Source organism: Myotis myotis, unplaced genomic scaffold, assembly GCF_014108235.1.
Source record: "Myotis myotis isolate mMyoMyo1 unplaced genomic scaffold, mMyoMyo1.p scaffold_m19_p_3, whole genome shotgun sequence".
In the NCBI taxonomy this organism is placed as follows: Eukaryota; Metazoa; Chordata; class Mammalia; order Chiroptera; family Vespertilionidae; genus Myotis; species Myotis myotis.
In genome coordinates this window covers 163470032-163491320 of record NW_023416335.1, presented here as the reverse complement: position 1 = coordinate 163491320, position 21289 = coordinate 163470032, and the positions used below count along the sequence as shown (strand labels likewise).

The following is a 21289-nucleotide window of genomic DNA, read 5'->3' as shown; positions in this document are numbered from 1 at the left end:
GTCTTCTCTGCCCCCCCAAACCCGAGACAAAGCTGCCCCTCCGCTTCGGCCGGGCGTCCGGGCGCGGGGGGTGGGGGTGAGCTGCGACAGGGCGGCTGACAGCTTGCCCCTGCCCTCTACCCTTCTCGAGGGGAAGGCCCCACGCCTGTGAGTCCCCCTTCAAAAAAAAAAAAAAAAAAGACACATGGAGATCCGCAGCCGCGCTCCTTCCTCCTCTAACAATGCGAGGTGCCTCCCCGGTGACAGGCGTGAGAAGCAGGGTGGGCCGCGGAGGGTCCCAGGGCGGTTGAAGCGGTGGCTGTAACCGGAGGCAGACGCGCGGCACTGCCCCGAGACCTCACCTTTGTCGGAAGGGCCCCCCCCCCCCCCCACCTCCCAACCCGGTGCCTGTATTCGCGTTGAATTTTCCACATCCGATCACCTTTGGGAGTCTGAAGGGGGAGGGAGAGGTTCCATGCAAATATCCTGGCCGGCACCCCCTTTCTTTTGACAATGGATCGGTACGAGGAGAGCTGCGTTTATTTTGAGAATTAAAAGGATGGAATAAATCAAGCCGCTGTTCCTAGACGAGTCCCTTGGACAACAATGAGAGAAGCGTTGCTGGGCTGTGGGCATGTGACCAGGCTTCTTGTGCAGTTGTGATCAGTTCTCATAAAGTTCCTGTTTTTATCGCAGGCTGCCTCCCAGACAAAAGCAGCATTTTGTCCAAGCTTGATGTCAGTGCTGTGGTGGGGTCCCCAGAGTTGCACATTCTTATTGGGTTCCTTGCCAAAGGCCCTCTTCACGAGCATTTTTCAAGTGGGTTAAAAACTGTTGATTGGGAAAGAATGTGAGAAGTTTTCCAGGAGAGCTCGGACTTTGTTTACTGATGGAGACATTATCTCCTTCACCGCCCCCTTGCCGTCCCCCTTCCTTTACGTGAAAAGCCCAAAGTAGACTTGAGTGTTATAAATCCGGTTTGACATGGGAGGAAATTATTATTGCCAATAACCCTGTTAGGTTTTCCCAATGTGTAGGGAGGTGCTGTTTTCATTTGCACTTAATTACCAGCATAATTTTCAGTGACTCGGTTGGTAAGTTAGTTCTTCTTTGGCCAGCCCCCAAAATCAGTGTGTGTGTGTGTGGGGGGGGGGGGCGGGGATGAACAGGACAACATCCAAAGACAGGAGTTCGTTTCTGTGGGGGGGGCATCGCCATTCGTTCTGCCCCTCCTCCACCGAAGCATTGTCTTTACATCTGTGATGACTGCCACTCAGTTCTGACTTTTGGAACACTTACTTTACACAGTAACAAATCAGCCTTCTTCGATTAGCCAGGAGGAGAGAGGGTTGGCTGGATGTTTGCATCAGAACAAGATTAAAAATAGGAGTTGATTGCTTTTACACGTAGAGGGAAATCCTGGAAGCTCCTTATTCTTGGTGTTTCTGCTCGCATCTGATTCTCGTTTACTTCCCCGGGCGTTTCTAAAGACGATCCTGAGGACCCGTTTCTAGGACTCACAGTGATTAATTAGCTCACCTCTCCCTCCGGAAAGGTGTGAGACTCCTACAGACTGTGAATTCCGAGGCTGAGACATTTTTAGGGACAAGTACATGGCTTGGCTTTCCAGTGCAGGGTTGTTTTGGGTGACTCCGTTTCAATGGGTTTCTTATAGATTCATGCCACATTATCCTGTATTTCATCACGTTTAGCAATGGCTAACTGGGAAAAACACAGTTGAAAAACCTTGGGCCTGCAGTGTCAGCATCTTGGCCATCTGTTTCGCTCTTGCTCCAAGTACAGAGAATGGTTGCTGGAGAAGTAGGTGGATATTTTTAGGAATTCAAGCGAAGTTGAAACAACCCAACAGCCCCCCTTATCTATAACATGGTGTTATTTGTGATGTCTGTAGCATATTTGGAACCTCCTTTGTTTTACGTTTTCTCTCCAGGGTCTGCTCTGGCTAAAGTACATTTTTCTTCTAAAAAGAGAAGGTGCTTTTAACTGTGTGTTTGTCATGTGTTGGTGACCTTGGTGCACTCACTCCTTGATTTTATGATGATTTCTTCTTAGGTTCAGGCCATCCTTGGCCCTAACTGCAGTGATAGTCTGAGCTGCGTGCTGTTAAAGACTCTCCTCGTGCTCGCCTGTATTTCCAGCTGGAGGCTTGGGTCAGGGATCTGCCAGCTCTGTGCTGAGATGCAGTTGTGCCTCCTGGGGCTGTTTGCCGCAGAACCCAGGGCTGAGGCTGGTGCTTCTGGCAGGTCAGCGTGCACTTGGTGGGTGAAGCCTCCTGCTTCTGCATCAGAAAGAAGAGCCTGAAACTGTCTGGAGAATCATTTTAAATTGAGTTTACACATAACATGAGCTTTTCTAACAGATACATTGAATAGGGTGGGAGGTTTCCATAAAGTATGCCTATGGCTGAAAAAATTTTGATGGTCACATATATTGTATTTATTATATGTTGAAAATAGGCTCTTTTGTCTGAACTTTATTCATATGTTTTAGTCAAGTGTATGCACATAAAGTTGCACAAATGATGAAAATTATTTGTTTAAATCTGTCTGATAATGCAATTATTGTGTAATGATCTTATACAGCATGTCATTTGAGCTTCACTACGATTTTGTGATAGATAGAATAGATATTATCACCTCTCCCCTGCCCGCCCCCCTCGCCCCCATCTTCTTTATTTAACAGAGGGGAAAAAGGACACAGAAAGGTTAAGTGTTTTGTCTAAATTTGCTCATGTAGTAAGTGCCATTATCCTAAGCTGCCATGTAATTATGGCATTTATTACCATCAAATGATTCAGTATCTTTACTGTTATTGATTGCACAACCTATTAACTCTAAGTTTTACTCTGAGGGAAGGCTACAAAACAGTTGTATGCTACAATTCCAAAGTCTGGTTAATTCTCTTTCTGAACTCTTTTTCAAATCTATCTTTCATGTATTTGATGCAGACATTTATTTTGTTCCTACCATGTGATAGGGGTACAGTGGTGAGCAGGGGACTATATTAGCTTTTAAGGAGTTTTGACCCTGGTAGGGAAATCACTTAAAAACACCATCAAAACAGTGTGCACATGAGACCATGATGGATTTATGTACAGAGGCTGCCCGCTAAGAAAAGAGGAAGCTGTCTGCTTGTCGTTGTAGAAAGGCAGCATGTACTATAAATACGAGACAGGATTGGCTGGCTAGTAGAGAAGGCTGTGATTTACCTTGTGCAGTTCAGTCCTGTGTGTGAAGGAATGAAGGATTGAAATCCCATACGTCACCCTGGCCGGTTTGGCTCAGTGGATAGAGCATTGGCCTGCAGCCTGAAGGGTCCTGGGTTCAATTTGGTCAGGGGCACATGCCCAGGTTGTGGGCTCCATCCCCAATGGGGGGGGTGCAGGAGGCAGCTGATCAATGATTCTCTCTCATCATTGATGTTTCTATATCTCTCTCTCCCTATCCCTTCCTCTCTGAAATCAATTTTTTAAAAAAGAAAGAAATTAGATACATCTCTTTAAAAATTTTGAAAATAAATAAATGAATAAATCTCATAATGTCTGTGGCCTGTCGGAAGGAATGCAAGTCTTTCAGTATCTGAGAACAGTCCAGAGATGACAACTGGAAAGATATTTAAGATAAAATAACACTTGCAGGAAGGGATCCTCCCTTTTCTTGTTTGAACACTTCTCTGAGCACAAATACAACAAACACAGCCACATCCTCCCTTTCTCTTATCTGTTTCATCACAGAGCTCCGCAGTCCTTAATGCACTGTACTGTGTCCACCTGGAAGGTGGAGGGATTAGAGAGGGCCAAGTTCTGGGAGTTGAAGGGAATCCTCTTTAGGAGTGGGGAAGAGGTGGGGGAATTGAAAAGGAAAAGGGTAAGATACTGGCCCTGACCGGTTTGGCGCAGTGGATAGAGCGTCGGCCTGCGGACTGAGGGGTCCCAGGTTCGATTCCGGTCAAGGGCATGTACCTTGGTTGCGGGCACATCCCCAGTAGGGGGTGTGCAGGAGGCAGCTGGTCGATGTTTCTCTCTCATCCATGTTTCTAACTCTATCACTCTCCCTTCCTCTCTGTAAAAAATCAATAAAGTATATATTTTTAAAAAATTTGAAAGGGTAAGATACTGGATAGGGATTGTATTTCAGCCCAGCTGGAGTGGCTTAGTAGTTGAACTTCGACCTGTGAACCAGGAGGTCACCGTTCTATTTCTGGTCAGGGCCCATTCCCGGGTTGCATTCCCTGGTGTGACCGATCAATGACTCTCATCATTGATGTTTCTGTCTTCCTCTCCATTCCTCTCTGAAATCAATACAAATATATTTAAAGAAAGAAAAGAGATTGTACCTCACAATCTCAGAAACTGAGTACCAGGTAACTAGAATGGAGCACCAGAAAACTGGCAAATTCCTCCTGCTTTCTGGGGGGGAGGGACCGGGAAGGTGGGCCACTTCCCTCCGATATCTGTAACATAGTCATGAATTCATAGGATATACCTCTATCAGAAAATTACATCTAAGCAGTTGTCCTGCCTGATCCTAGGAGTATGAAGGAAAGCAGGTGTGTGGATTTTTAAAGAACCCAAACTGGGCATTAACTAGTGCTCTACCGCCTAAAAACTTGCATGTCTTTCTTTTTGGTGGGCTGTACTCATCTTTTGTTGGAATTTGTCTTTAGGAATTGCTGTCAGAGCCTATGGTACATTCTTTTGAAAATCCTCATGGTGGCAAATTTTAATTCTTCACTTCTCGATTCATTTTAATCCTTCACCTCTAGATTCGTTCTATGGTTACTTGGAGTCAAGTAGAGAAAAGTTGGTTGATACTCTTTTGGAGTCCAAACTACTTGTGATGGAAAAAATCAGAGTGATTCTAAATCAGTGATTATAAACTGATTTTCATCATGATTGTCAAAAACTTAGAAGGTGACTGGTTTTGAGGGCAGTCCAGAGGAGAAATGGCAGAGTTCTGTCTGTTGGAGGGTGACCCACCTCCCTGTAAAGGAGGGCTTATTTGGATGCCCTGGTTCCAGCTGCGTTTTGGAAAATGAATCTTGTTGGGTGACAGGCCTATAGCATTGAGCTGGATTTTTGAATAAGAGAAACCCTTCACTCTTAGCCAGTCACTGGTGGCTACTTTCTTTCCTGGCCTGTGTAAGGATTAGCACCTCAGGGTTGATAGTTAGATGATTGGTAAAAAGGGCCTTCACAGTATATTTGTATTATAATTACTACAGTTTTCCATGGTCTGCTCTCATGATTAATTCTGGAATGCTCTCTGAAACGCTCGGTTACAAATTTCTCACAATTTTTTAAGAGTTCAGCGGAAGTACTACCTTTTTTACTTTTATTTATTTTCCAATCCTCATTCAAGGGTATTCCCCCCCCCCTTTTTTTTTTTTTGGTTAATCCTCACCTGAGGATATTTTTCCATTGATTTTTAGAGAGTGAAAGGGAGAGAGACAGAGAGAAACATCAATTTGAGAGAGACACATCAATTGGTTGCTTCCCCATTCACACCCCACTGGGGTCATGGATCGAGCCTGCAACCAAGGTACATTCCCTTGACCAGGAATCGAACCTAAGACCCTTTGGTCGGGGGGAGGGAGGCACTCTAACCACTGAGCAAACCAGCCAGGTCAAAGTACTACCTTTTTAATAAACCTGACCCTGACTACTGTGAGCTCTCTTGCTTCAAACCTTACAGCATTTACAGTTTATATAATTTTTTCCAGTCATATGTTTTATATAACTTAGAGTGTTTTTCATTTCACCTCAATGTAAGCTCCTACAGAGATGAGGTCATTTATACTTTAAACCAGTGGTCGCCAACTGGTGGTCCGCGAGGTCCGAAAGGTTGGCGACCGCTGCTTTAAACTACTTTAAATAACTCCCAACTGTTTCTTCCTTGCATTGTTTTGGGAGTGCAGTAAATTTTTGCTCACTTAATTTGACTTGAATTGAAATGTAATGTCTGTGCTTGGGAACTTGATTTTGGCATAAGGCAGGGTTGTGTAATCATTTGATAGGTACAGGTTTTAGCATCTGGTGAGTGTGGGTCCAAGTCCTGACCTATCACTTACTAGCTCTGTGACCTTGGACTGCCTAGCCTCCCTGGTTTTAGTGTCTCCAGTACTTAAAAAAGGAATGACAACCTCATTAGAGTTATAAGGAGGTTTAAAATGAGATAATAGGAGAAAAGCCAAGTGTAGTGTGTGGTATGCACTGAGTGCTTGGTACATGTAATCTTTTATTGTTTCTGATAGCATAATATCTTGTGTTACTTAGCAGGGTGTGGTTACATATGAAGCGATGAATGGAATCAATTTGTGCATATATTTTTTAAAAGTAAGACTTCACTCCATCATCAGCTGCTCCCGTCAGCACCCTCTACCCTTGGTTCAGCACATGTTGGGTCACCGCAAGCAGTTGACTGGAGCAGAGAGGAGTAGCTGGCTTGTTTTGTACAGACATCTGGCATGTGTATATTTCCAAGCCCCTAGGTTCTGGCAGATGGCTCTGAAGTTGAAGCATGATTTCTGAGACTCAGGCACCTACAAGTTATGAAAAGACACATGTGGATGCTCCGAACCTTCAAATAGTTTCAGCGATTTTCAACCATTTTCAGCGTATGGCACACATAAAATAAGGACTAAAAGTCTGTGACACACTAAAAATATATGTTTTGCCAATCTGACAGAAAAAAATAGGTATGATTTTGATTCCCTCACACCAGATGGCTATTGTTGTGTTGGCTTTTGTCATTTTTTAATTTGACAATCTAAGGGAAAAGATGTCAGTGCCCCTGACTAAATAGTCAGGTATTGCACGTTTTAAAAATCTTGCAGCACACCAGTGCAAGGGTTGACAACTGCTGTCTTAATCCTCCTTTTGTGCTTGGTGAACAAATCCTTTTGGTTCCTCCTCAGAAAGTTTTCTTGCATCCTCTTTTCCTTTGAGTCGAATTTTTCAGTCCTCTATCTTTAGATTTAAGGGTCTGATTTTTGTCTCCCTTCACCTCTAGATTTATGTTTCATCTTTTAAAAAATACTATTTTTATGTAAATCTATTGCTAAAGCCAGGGCTCTGTCACTCATTGTCTTTATCTTCTGTTTTCTCAAGGCAAGATGGTCTCCTGTATCTATATTCTTAGAGAGTCTAAGTTAGTGCTTTTGCATACAAGCAGCCCATTTCTTTTTGGTGATTGAATATACCATAGAGCAGGGGTCCTCAAACTTTTTAAACAGGGGGCCAGTTCACTGTCCCTCAGACCGTTGGAGGGCCGGACTATAGTTTAAAAAAAATCTATGAACAAATTCCTATGTACACTGCATATATCTTATTTTGAAGTAAAAAAACAAAACAGGAATAAATACAATATTTGTATTTGCATGTGGCCCGCGGGTCGTAGTTTAAGGACCCCTGCCATAGAGGTTTAAGTGAGAGGTTTTGTTTTTTAGATTTTATTTTTATTTACAGTGGGGCCTTGACTTAACGAGTGTCCCGACTAACGAGTTTTTCGAGATACTAGCCGTCTCTTGGCCGATTTTTTGCTTTGAGTTGCGAGCTAAAATTCGGGTTACGAGCCAGCTTCAGATACCCCACCGCTAGTTGGCGCAGCGAACGTCACAGTGAACGCCACAACATCAGCCCAGCATCACGTGTCTCACTCGTTCACTTTAAGATTTGACATACGAGTAATTTGAGTTACGAGCTCCGTCACGGAACGAATTAAACTCATAAGTCAAGGCCCCACTGTATTTATTTTTTTGTTAATCCTCACCTGAGGATATTTTTCCATTGATTTTTATTTTTATTTTTATTTTTTTTAAAATATATTTTATTGATTTTTTTACAGAGAGGAAGGGAGAGAGATAGAGAGTCAGAAACATCGATGAGAGAGAAACATCGACCAGCCGCCTCCTGCACATCCCCCACTGGGGATGTGCCCGCAACCCAGGTACATGCCCTTGACCGGAATCGAACCTGGGACCTTTCAGTCCGCAGGCCGACGCTGCTCTATCCACTGAGCCAAACCGGTTTCGGCTCCATTGATTTTTAGAGAGAATGAAAGGGAAGGGGAGAAACAGAGAGAGAGAAACATCGATGTGAGAGAGACTCATTAATTGGTTGTCTCCTGCCCACGCCCCGACCAGCAGTGAATTGAGCCTGCAACCTAGGTACGTGCCCTTGGCCAGAATCGGAACCAGGACCCGTCAGTCTGAAGGCAGACGCTCTACCCACTGAGCAAACCGGCTAGAGCTAAGTGAGAGTTTTTAAATATGTTTATGCTTCTGATGAGTAAGTTGCTTTCCCATGTGGGTGCCCTTCTATGAACAAGATTGCCTGTGAAAGGCCAATTCTTTGGCATTCCGTAGCCTCACAACTGACAGAATCTTTGGATACACGATCTGAGTGTGAGTGCTCAGGTGCCTTTTTGGGGGACAGATTCTAGAGCTTTCATCAGTTTCTTAAGAGGACTGTGAAGCAAAGTTAAGAGCCAAGTCTATCACCTTTCATGTTCACTAGCTTGTAAAGAAAGCCAGACTCCCTCAGCTTCCTCCGCAGCACTCACAGGCGTACCTGTATCAGTTCCCAGCCTTATCCCCTTTCCTTCTTTCTCAGAGGAAGAATAGCCCCTCCTCTTGCACAGTCTATCCCTCTGATTGTGTTCTCAGTCCCATCTTCTCTGCTGGGATCTTGGGAGCTTCCTTCATGATTGATCTGTTCATACGTAGGCTTGTCTTTGTCTCTTTTCTCATCTGTAGCCTCTCACTTAACACTTGGCTCTTGGCTCCTTCCCTTCAGCCTGTAATGAATATGCTGAAGTTTCTCTCATCTTAAAAGCGCCAGCTTCCCACAATCTTGTATTGGAATCTGCTTGTTCTCGTGTGCTGGCACCCTATCCCTCCCCTCTCCCTCCCATCAGTTCTAGAAGGTCTAGCCCACAGTTCCTTTATCTCACCTTTGCTCACTGCTCAGTCCATTGCCCTGCCTCATCAGGCCTCGGAAACAACTGTCTGCAAGGCCACCAATGACTTCCACTTTCAGACTGAAAAGCGCCCCCTGGATGCAGCATTTTCCTCCGCAGCATTGGTTACTGTGGACCATTATCTTGATGAAACTCTCTCCTTCCTTACCTTTTGTAGCATCCTTTTCCCATCTCCTTAACTGTCCCTTCTTGTGCTCTCTCTCGGGCTTCTCTCTCTCTCTCTTTCCTGGTGTGGGTGTTCCTGATATCTGCCATTAGTCTTCCTCTCACTTCACATACACCTGCTGAGTCATCTCACCCATGGCCAGGGCTCCAGCTGTCATGGCTGCAATCTCTAGCCCATAGTCTGTATGTATGTCTAGCCCTGACTCCTCTGCTCCTCACCGCCCCTTGGTTCCCCGGGACAGCTGTAACTTAGCAAGTCCCAAACTGTACCCCTTGTTTCAGTCTGCTCCACGAATACTCCCTACTGCAGAACGTTCACTTATCCAGGTCAAAAACTTGGGGGTCATCCTTAACTTTCTTTTTTTCTGCTCCTATGTTTATTAACAAGATTTCCTGGCTGGGATAAGCGCTCAATATAAACCACTGACTTTTGTTTTATGTAAGAATTTTCTACATTGCTTACTTGTCATTTACCACCTCATGTTTGCAGTCATGTGGTAACTTGATCATATCCACTACACGCTGCTTTATTTCTTGGTGTAGGTCAGCACAATTGAGTTTGATTTGAGGGTGAAGGCAGAGTCTTGGCTGACTTGTTTCAGAACCAGGGTCAGGTTATGCAGCAGTAGCCACCAGGCTGAGCTGTGTCTGGTGCTGTAAGACACTCCTGAAGAAGACCTGTCCCTTTGTCCAGAGAATGACTTAAGCATGACTTTGGTGTACGTGTCACACAGACCATCGCCCCCCCGACCACCGCAGAGCAATTGTTATCCGTGTTCCATCCTTAACTGCCAATGGATCACTGACTTCTGTTGATTCTACTTCCCCCATTTGCACTGTCTGCAATCAAATGCTCTACCATGGAACTATCTGCGTGGGTGTGGATGGATTCACACCGTCTTTGTTGAGGCTCGTAACATCTCTTGCTGGAATGATCGCAGTAGTCACTAACTTGTCTGCCTGCCTTAAGTCTCTGCTTCCTCCACTCCAGCCTTATTCCATGATGTAATGATCCTTCTGAAACACAGATCTTTTCCCTGTTTCAAAGTTTACGTTGGCTTCTCCTCTCTGCGGGATGAAATCCAAGCATCCTTTGTGTACCAAGACCTGCCTGCCCTTTTAGCCTCATCTCCTGCTCCTTCTGTGTATTTCTCTCCTTTTTAGCCATGCTAAATGACTTGTACTTCCCCTAATGCACTGTGCTTTTTCATGTCCCTGCCTTTGTACACATTGCCTTTCTCTGAGAAATGTCCAATCTGACATATTCTTCCTTTTTTTCTGCCTGGGTAACTGTGTTTCACTCGATTTCCTGTAAAGAGCCAGCCTTTCCTTAACTTTCTCTTAAGACATTAAGATCTCTGTATTAAGTAGGCATCAGTTATTGAGTGCTTATTGTGTAACAGGCCCTGTGCTTAGTGTTTTATATACCTTGCCCAACCTGTAAGTAGGTGCTTAATAAATAGCTCCTATAATGATGACGAGGGTACTGAGCTGGCGAAAAGCACCTGCACGTTGAGGAATGCAGTGTGTGCCAAGCCCTGCCCTGTTGTTACACACTCCCTGATCTTTACCTCTCTCCCTACCAGTAACAGTAACGTTCTGAAAGGAATGGCAAAGGGGAAAGGACACTGGACTTGAGTCATTTAGAACTGGGGTCAGGTCTGCTTCTGTTGCTTTGGGCAAGTCTTTGAAATGTGCCTCTAATCCTAACAACTCCTAAACATAGGTCTGTGGTTCCCACTTGCTAAGGAACATGACGCCTGCAAGCCTAATGTGCTGAGATTGGAGCCCAAGTCAGCGTGGCTCCAGCCCCCACGGTGTTTCCGCATTGCCCTTCTCCCCCAGCTCCCTGGATTGTGTTTCAAATAGTTTTGGAGAAAGCCTCTTTCACTTTAACTGTTAGGTCCCACTTTTCTTAAGATACAGCTCTGTCTTTGGAGTTTTGGAGGTAGGGTTCCCTGGCGGGAAAAGAATGGAATGTTTTATCCTAGTCTCAGAGAAATATATGGAAATAGGAGTGAGGTTGGTTATTTCTGACCTTGTGTTGCCAGAACCAGGGGGATTAACACTCTAAAACGTATTAGGAGAGTTTCTTTTGTGCCAGCCTAGCTTCAGGCAAGATGTAACATCTTTATTTCTTAAAAGAACAAAAAAAATTGGGTAAAGTCCTATAAGACTATAAAGTGAAAGATAATTTTATATACTTATGTTTTGATACAAAATTCATTCTTCTTCCTTGAATTGAAATGGGGATGAAAACGGAGGAAAATATTTTGGACGTTCACAGGACAGCCCTAAATGAAACTCCACAGGTCTGGTGTCTTTAAAATCCTTGGTGTGCACTGGACTTGAGTTTCTGAATTACAGATACAGGATTGTGATTACATTCTGGTTCAGAGGAGGTTTTAGTGTTGTCATTGGTTTTTTTTATTTCCCTTAGGATATATGTGTGTATGTGTGTGTGTGTGTGTGTGTGTGTGTGTGTGTGTGTGTGTGTATTTAAAAATATTTTTATTGATTTCAGAGAGAAAGGGAGAGGGAGAGATAGAAATATCAATGATGAAAGAGAATCATTAATTGGTTACCTCCCGCACACCCCCTACTGGGGATCGAGCCCGCAACCTGGGCATGTGCCTCAACTGGGAATCGAACCTGGACTCCTGGTTCATAGGTCAATGCTCAACCACTGAGCCACACCAGCCGGGTTCCCTTAGGATATTTATTTATTTATTTATTTTTTAAAATATATTTTATTGATTTTTTACATAGAGGAAGGGAGAGGGATAGAGAGTTAGAAACATCGATGAGAGAGAAACATCGATCAGCTGCCTCCTGCACACTCCCCACTGGGGATGTGCCCACAACCAAGGTACATGCCCTTGACTGGAATTGAACCTGGGACCCTTGAGTCTGCAGGCCGACGCTCTATCCACAGAGCCAAACCAGTTAGGGCCCCTTAGGATATTTAATGTTTAATTTTAAAATTAATGTATACTATAAATGACATGTACTTAATTAATTTTCTTGGAGTTATTTCTTATTTTGTGAAGGAGTAGTGTTTTAATAGCTCTTTATTTTCAGAGGACTATTGCTTTTCTGGGTAAAATCATTAGGTAGAAGCTTCTGATAGTGTCTTGCTTAGTAAATCTGTGACTGAGGCAAACAGGCTTTTTAATTGAGGTATAATTGACATCCAGTAGTATTAGTTGCAGGTGTACAACATAATGATTCAGTATTTGTATATATTGCAAAATGATTACCACAGTAAGTCTAGTTAACATTGATCTATCACCATACATAGTTACAATTTTTTCCCCTGTGTCTTAAAATTTTAAATCGTTGTCATTATTACCTTATTGCACTTCCTTTCTGGTTTGGAGAAACTTTCATTTTTAAATTGAACATGTAGAAAAATCATACGTATGCATTTTCCTCCCCACAGCTCTTTGCTTTTGTTTTTTCTTCAGGGAGACCAAGGGAAATGCTAGAAGATGAATTTCCTGTTTAAGAAAACACACAACTTCCTCACTAGTTGTTTCTCTGAGCTCTGCTCTCCAGTGTTACTTCTATATTACAGCTATTTCTCAAATTATCTTAAAAGTTATGAAATTTTCATTTGCATAGATATTCTTATCTCTCTTTGTAAGCTCCTTGAGGACAGCACACAGCACCCTTTATCATAGTGCTTTTGAGTCCTGATTCAACCAGTGAATGAGTCTCAGTGGTTCTCAACCTCCCTAATGCCGCGACCCTTTAATACAGTTCCTCATGTTGTGGTGACCCCCAACCATAAAATTATTTTCGTTGCTACTTCATAACTGTAATTTTGCTACTGTTATGAATCGTCATGTAAATATCTGATATGCAGGATGTATTTTCATTGTTCGTGACCCACAGGCTGAGAACCGCTGCAACTGCCATCGGTCTCCCTGTCTGTCCTGATTTCCTTGCCAGTGTCTGGCCGGCTCTTCTGTTACAGTCAGGCTTGCTTCCTCACTCCTTCCTGACAGGCTCATTCCCGTCGCTGGACCCTTCCAGAGACTGATTCTTTGTTAGGACTGCCTGTTCTATTAAAATGTACCTGTTTCATGGCTTAGCTGATGCCCCCTTCATCCTAAAACCAGCTGACCGAGTTAGTCCATATTAATCTCTTCTAATTTTAGACTCTTGTTTGCAGTAGCACAGTGTAACACTTACCTGACCACTATTTGTGTGTATGTATATTATGATTTTTATTCTTTGCCTCCTCAGTAAGACTCTGAGAGGTTTCTTGAGTGTGATGACTAGGCCTTCTACCTTTTTGAACTTCTAAGGTGCTGAAGATATCAATAGATCAAGAAAGATGTATTGAGTCCTAGCCAGTTTGGTTCAGTGGATAGAGCGTTGGCCTGCGGACTGAAGGGTCTCGGGTTTGATTCCAGTCAAGGGCACATGCCCGGGTTGCAGGCTCAATCCCTAGTAGGGGGTGGTGCAGGAGGCAGCCAATCAATGATTCTCTCTCATCATTGATGTTTCTGTCTCCCTCTCCTTCTCTGAAATCAATAAAAACATATAAAAAAAAAGATGTATTGAGCACATTTATTTACATAGCCTGTTGACAGGTGAGGGAGATATAAAATGCAGGTTCCTTGTTTTCAAGGAGCTTTTCAATCTAGTAACTCTTCAACAAATAGCTGTTTGAATTAAAAAATCTTATTTTAGGTGATTGTTTTTTCAGCACTCGGAAGCAGTTTTCTACTTGCGCAATAAGATAGCATTTAGTCCCATTCGAAATAAGTCTGGGAAGATGGCAGCTTGAGCACATCTCTGCTGTCCTCTTTTTTGAACTCAGTTCAAGTAAAATAACAATTTCAAACTTTAGAACAAAAATACCAAGAGTTAGAATGGGAACTCATGAAAGTAAAATTAAAGAACTTGCAGGATCGATCTAGGAAACCTAAATGCAAATAATAAGAACTTTAGAAGGAGAAATAAGTAATAAAAGAAAATTTTCCTCAACTGAAAAAAGATTGAGTATTGAAAAAGATTGCGGATTGAATGAGTTCACTGTGCTCGAGGCAAGACAGATGAGAAAAGGCACAAACCTAGGCATATTCTGATAAAATTACCAAATTCAGGGATAAGAAAAAACCCTCTATAAGCTCGTAGACAGGACCATAAAATTAAAATTGCAACAACAACAAAACAATAGAATATTTGCAATACTATAACTTTGGTGATAGTGTAAGAAACATCAGCAGGCTATTTGGAGAAAAGGTCTACATTCCAAGAACCCGAGAGCCTAGATGTTATTCATTTTTCAGCCTAAAGAACGCTCTATGTGAGTTTGCAAGTGTTCAGAGATTACATCACCCATAGACTCCAATCTAAGCAATATTCTCTATTCAAACAGGTAATAAAGAAACCTCAAAATAGGAGAGGAAACAGTCATGGACAGTGGACTTTGAAATATACATATATATTATATACTAGAGGCCCGGTGCCCGAAAATTGTGTACTTCAGGGGGTGTCCCTCAGCCCAGCCTGCCCCCTCTCACAGTCCAGGAGCCCTTGGCAGTCGGGCATCCAAGCTGTGAGCCCGGCTTCTGGCTGCCCGATGCTCCCCCTGTGGGAGTGCACTGACCATCAGGGGGCAGCTCCTGCATTGAGCGTCTGCCCCCTGGTGGTCAGTGCGTGTCATAGCGACTGGTTGTTCTGCCGTTCAGTCGATTTGCATATTAGCCTTTTATTATATAGGATAGTAAATAATTATATACATTGAGAGTGACAAAGAATAGATAATATAAATGGTAAGTAAGGGTCTTTTAAATAGAAGAGACATTGTGGGAGAGAATCTATTTGTTTGAACAAAATATTCTTAATAATTTCAGCAAAACACAGAGTTTGTGGAATGTTAGTGTGGGGGTGGTGAGAGATGAAAACATTCTTTGGTATCATTGGGATGTTGAAAAGGGAAAATATGTAAATGAACTGTCTTGGTGAGGAGAAAAATACTTCATTTATAATAATAGTGTTAAAGTGATAAAGTACTTAAAGATAAACATCACAAGAAAGGTATAGGATCTGTATGAAGAAAATTGTAAAGCCTCAAGGATGTAAAAGTAAGATTTGAAAAAAATGGAAATACATGTCATGTTCCGGGATGGGAAGACTAAATATGTAGAAATTTAAGGCAAGTCAATTACGATTCCAATGAAGATTTCTTTTGGAGGCAGGGAATGAGATAAAATGATCTCAATGTTTATATGAAAGAAAAATGTTTTAGAACAGTCAAGAACACTAAAAACAGAATAATGAGGCTATGCTTGATTTATCATATATTAAAACAAATTTTAAAATTACTTATACTCAAAGCAGATGGTATTAGCATTCAAATAAGGATGAGCAATTGGAATAAAGTGCCCAAAGCCTGGTATATGTAGGAAAAATACTATTAAAACACAAAAGTTTCATGAGCTTAGACTAGTTGTCTTCCCAATTGTCTCAAATTAGAAAAGATCTTAAAATAAGTTGGCTAGTACTCCATAGGACATCAGAAATACGGAAGTTCTTGATATTTATCCTGCCAAGAAGAACACACAGGAACCAGAAAGAAAAGCCCCTTCCTCCTTTTATAAACAAACAAACAAACAAACAAACAAACATATTTTTATTTATTTCAGAGAGGAAGGGAGAGGGAGAGAGAGAGAGAATCATTGATCGGCTGCCTCCTGCACGCCCCCTACTGCGAATTGAGCCCTTCGCTGGGCATGTGCCCTTGACCGGAATTGAACCTAGGACCTTTCAGTCCCCAGACCAGCGTTCTATCCACCGAGCCAAACCAGCTAGGGCTATAATGAGGTTTTAAACTACCCCTGTGCTTCAGCTACTGTGCTTCAGCCAAACTGACTTTTTTTGTTGTTGTTAATCCTCAACTGAGGATATTTTGTCCATGGATTTTTTAGAGAGAGTGGAAGGGAAGGATGGAGAGAGAGAAAAAAACAACCATCGATGTGAGAGAGACACATCAATTGCATTCCAGACCGGGGCCGGGGTTCGAACTCACACGTGCCCACCGGGAATCAAACCTGCGATCCTTCTCTGTGTGGCCTGACACTCTACCACTGAGCCACACCAGCCAGGGCTGCCAGACTCTTCTTTATCTCCTTCTTTTCCTTCCTCTCTCCTTTCTTCTTTTCTCCCTGCTTTCTTCCCTCTCTTACCTTTTTCTTTCTCTTTTATTTATTTTGCTGCTATTTATTGAATACCTACCATGTGCCACATAAGTACAGGCATTACAGCAGTGGTTAAAGTAACAAAAATCCCTGCCCTTAAGGGAATTACATTCTGTAGGACTAAAAATTACTATGTATTGCCTGTCATATGGTAAAAATTTCAATGGAGAAAAATTGTGAAGAGGAATAGAGAATACTGGGGCCGGGTCAGTAGATATAATTTAAAATAGGGTAGCTAGCCCTAGCTGGTTTGGCTCAGTGGATAGAGCGTTGGTCTGCGGACTGAAGGGTTCTGGTTCAATTCTGGTCAAGGACACATGCCCGGGTTGTGGGCTTGATCCCGAGTAGGGGGTGTGCAGGAGGCAGCTGATCAATGATTCTCTCTCATCATTGATGTTTCTCTCCCACTCCCTTCCTCGCTGAAATCAGTAAAAATATATTTTAAAAGAATAATAAAATAGGGTAGTTATGGGAAACCCTTCATAAAATGACACTTGAACAAACACCTGAGTGTGGTGAGAGTTTTTCTCTCTCCTTTAGGTTCATCATGCTTGTTCTTGCGTCCAGGCCTTGTTCCTTGCTTTTCTTCTGCCTGGAATGCTCTGGTGCAAGGTCTGTGCTTGGCTGATAGCTTTGCCCCTTTCCCCAAGTATTTGTTTAAATGCACAACTTCTCCCATCTTTCTCCATCTCACTACTCTTTTACTTAAAAAAAAATTTATACTTAATACCACCATTTGAAAGATCTTATCCATGTATTTATTTGTTAGTTATCTGATTCTACACTAGTAAGATGTTAATTTGCAAGAGCAGAGACCCTGCTTTCTTGTTTCCTAGTGGATGCCCAGGGCCCAGCATAGAAGACTCTCAGTAGACACTTGTTCAGTGAACAGATGGACTTTGCAGGGAGAAGGTTTCAACAGAATTCCTTACATGGTGGCTGCTTTACAGAGTCAAGAAGTATAGACTCTGTCCCCAGGGCCTGTCCAGGAAGGAAAAGGGACCCCTGTGAAAGCTGGCCTGGGCTGGAACCCAGCGGCTCATGATGTTTCCCGGCATTTGGTTAGTTTCTAAAGTTTGTTTGTTTTTCCTGTTTCCCTCACCTATTTATCTCTGCCCTCTGATTTTCCATGTGATTTTTACAGCTGGATAATGTGACAACTTTCCATTTCATCAGCCTACCTGGCTACTTTGCTCATTCAATTCAGCTGATATTTATTATGTGAACTACAGACCTGGTGCATTCATGCACCAGGGGGTCCCTTGGCCTGGCCTGCGGGATCAGGCCGAAACCGGCTCTCTGACATCCCCCGAGACATCCTGGATTGCGAGAAGGTGCAGGCCAGTCTGAGGGACCCTACCCGTGCACGATCGGGGCAAGGGAGGGACGCAGGAGGTTGGCCAGCCGGGGAGGGACTGCAGGAGGGCTCCAGGGCATGTCCGGCCTGTCTCGCTCAGTCCCAATCGGCTGGACCCCAGCAGGAAGCTAACCTCCTGGTTTGATTGCCCCCTTTTGGTCAGTGCACGTCATAGCGACTGGTTGACCGGTCGACTGTCTGTCCCCTGGTGGTCAGTGCACATCTTAGTGAGTGGTTGAGTGGCCTTAGCATATCATTAGCATATTATGCTTTGATTGGTTGAACGGACAACCAGATGACTGGCCACTTAGCATATTAGGCTTTTATTATATAGGATACTTACAGAAGACACATTGCCAGGCCTGGTACAGTGCATGTATGAGAGCCAGAGCCATACTGGCTACTGAGGACGAATGCCTCTTGTGTTCTTTTGCACTGTGCCCATGCGCTGATTCCCCTTTCCTCTGCCTTACTCAAATGCATTACCCATAGGACCTGAAGAATAAGCTACTTGGATGTGTCTTTCTATAGACCAGATATTGCCAGCAACATTCATTTTGGTTTCATTGGTTGGGAGAAACTAAATATTTCCCATGCTTGGTTTTCCAATATATTTTCTTGGGCACATTACATCTTTTGCAAAATGTTGGAAGACCAGGGAAGTGAAATATTCAGCCACATGGTAAATACTGGGTTTGTTTAATTAAATCAGACCTTTGGCCGATTTATCCTAGTATTTGCAGTGTGGCCAACTAGACTTTTGAGAACGTTCATAGGCCACCCATAATATGCCCAACTGTACACACAAAATGGATTAGTTTTCTCTCAGGTGCCTATTTCAGGACTTATGTCCAAGATATTGTTCAAACACTAAATTTTTTCGTAATTTTGAACATAGGATAAATACATTAAAATCTCAAATATTTATTTATTACTCTAGCATGAACTTAATGTTTATCTTTATGGCTGAGAAGTAGAACTTGTAAAACAATAATTAAGATTATTCTATTTTAAAAAAGGATTCTGTTTCAGTAATGATGAAAAGAGATGTGATTTATTTATTTATTGAATTTAAAAAACAACAACTGATTTCAGAGAGGAAGGGAGAGGGAGAGAGATAGAAACAGAAACATCAATTATGAGAGAGAATCATTGATCAGCTGCCTCCTGCATACCCTCTACTGGGAATTAAGCCTGCAACCTGGGCATGTGCCCTTGACCAGAATTGAACCTAGGACCTTTCAGTCCTCAGGCCGATGCTGTATCCACTGAGCCAAACCTGCTAGGACAAGAGATGTGATTTAAAAGATTATATTGATATGACAATATGTGTGTGGAGCTCTTTAGAAAGGCCTGTCCTGAAGCTACACTTTGAGTATTCCTGAGTAGGCATCACTGACAATGGATGCCATGGGCATGACTTGTAGTGGTTCAAGGGGAGCACATTGAGTGAGAGAGGCTAAGGGTAGAGCTCCAGAAGCGCTGCCGTTTTAAGGGGGAAGCTGAAGAAAAGGAACCTGAGAAAAAGTAGTTAGAGAGGTATGTTGGCCAGAGAGGGAGAAGAAGAGCAAAGCAATAGGGAATTTCAAGAAATGCCTGTTGCTGCAGGGTTTAACTGAGAGTGGACTGAGCAGTGCCATTGAGATGTACAGGTAGAGGAGCTCCCTTGGCGGTGACCTTGGCCTGAGCTGTTTTAGCGTGGTGGAGGACAGCAGATGTGCTGGGAGTAGGGGGAGGAATTCAAGGCGGAAGAGGAAGTGGAAGTAGAGACAGGAGGTGTACATTGCTCTTCCGGTGCTGGCTGTGTAAAGTGAAAGGAGAGACAGAATAGAAACCAGGATGTTTATAAATTTATCTCTGCTTTCTCTTCCCACTAGACAGTCAGCTGCATGAAGGCAGGAACTCCCTTTTATTCTCCACTTTACCTCCAGGGCAGAAAAGAACTCCTGGCACATAGTAGTTGCTCTGTAAGTCTGTGATGCTTGAATTAATTATGTTAAGAAGGGAGAGACTTGAGTGTATTCATCTGTGGGGTAGAAGGAGAAGAGGGGTTGAAGGTCGAGAGTAGAAAGGATGTGATGGAACACGATCTCTGGAAGGTTTGAGAGTCCAAGCAGCTCTGATTATCCCGGATACCAGGAGTGATTCCTTTTCTGCTGAAACAGAAGGAAAGGAGGTAGGATGGGAGCAGAGGCAGACATTTATAGGCAGAGGAGGAAGTTGAGGGAGTTCTCTCCTGATGGTGTTACGAGTATTCTCTGAGTTAAAAAGAAAGTAAGAATAAGTATCATGTATGTATCCTTGAAAACCTCTTTGTAAAGACAAAGAAAAAAGCCTCCCTATTTAAGCAGCTGTGCTTACGTGGAAAGTCATAGACATATAATTGTAGACACACACAAGACTGTGGTCAGTAACATAAAGGGTGGATGAGGTAAGGGTGTGCCAGAGAGGATGAGTAAGGGTAGGTGAGACAAGAGATCTCTAGTCTCAGATGTAAATGTCGGGAGTGGCTGTGAGTTGGGAGGAGGGAGTGCACACAGCACTGTGAATGCCATTTCTTTCTTCCTCAGAAACAGCAAGGGACTGTCCTTGGACTCCTAGGGAAGTTGGGAGAAGGAAAGGCAGCAGGAGGCTCACTTTTTCCTCTGAGATAAAATGAACAGAAACTTGAGTGAAGTAGAATAACTGTTAGCCCTTCTGGTTTTAACCAGGCTGATTTATTTCTGACTCATTTGACAGGAAACTGCTTTCCCAACATTTGACAACCTGTTATCTACAATGATTTGTCCATTTAGAAGCTGAGGTAGTAGTGAGAAAGAGGATATGACAGTGTCATGGTGAGTCATCAAGAACTAGTCATGGCCCTAGCTGGTTTGGCTCAGTGGATAGAGCGTCGGCCTGCAGACTGAAGGGTCCCAGGTTCGATTCTGGTCAAGGGCATGTACCTTGGTTGCGGGCACATTCCCAGTGGGGGGTGTGCAGGAGGCAGCTGATGTTTCTCTCTCATCAATGTTTCTAACTCTCTATCCCTCTCCCTTCCTCTCTGTAAAAAATCATTAAAATATATTAAAAAAAAAAAAGAGCTAGACATGGCCATATTTGTTTACACCATCAGGTTTTACCTAGAATTAATTTAAAGAATATTAAAATGTCATTGTGTTTTCATTAGCAGTGGTTTATGAATAAGTTCTCACTTGTTGAGAATTCTTTGTTTTCAGTTTCATCAACTGCAAGATTTCTCAGGAACTTTTGAAAGGAAAAATAGAGTAGTAAGGATGGGTTTTATAGTCTTCTAGACTTTAGTTGAATTTAAATAACCGATCAAACCAATTTTTTTCTTTTGTTATTAACTTTGCCATCTGTTATTGCAAATGGACCTCTTAACAGTTAAGCTATACAAGGCAGGGCAGAGTTGGACTTCAGTTCCTGGCTCCTTTTGATTTTGCATTTCTCACATGTTAAAACATCTACATAATAAAAGACAAAGATGCTAATTGACCATACCTTTGCTATACCCATCAGCCAATCAGAAAAGTATGCAAATTAACCCAACAAGATGGCCATTAAATTTGTAT

At 42.9% G+C, this 21289-nt stretch overlaps 1 protein-coding gene across 7 annotated transcripts in view; it reads left to right on the top strand.

The window, feature by feature from the left end:
• The window catches only part of DIP2B (disco interacting protein 2 homolog B), a 231165-nt gene that overhangs the window by 476 nt on the left and 209400 nt on the right, over nucleotides 1-21289 (top strand). The gene's annotated exons all lie outside the window — the stretch shown is intronic.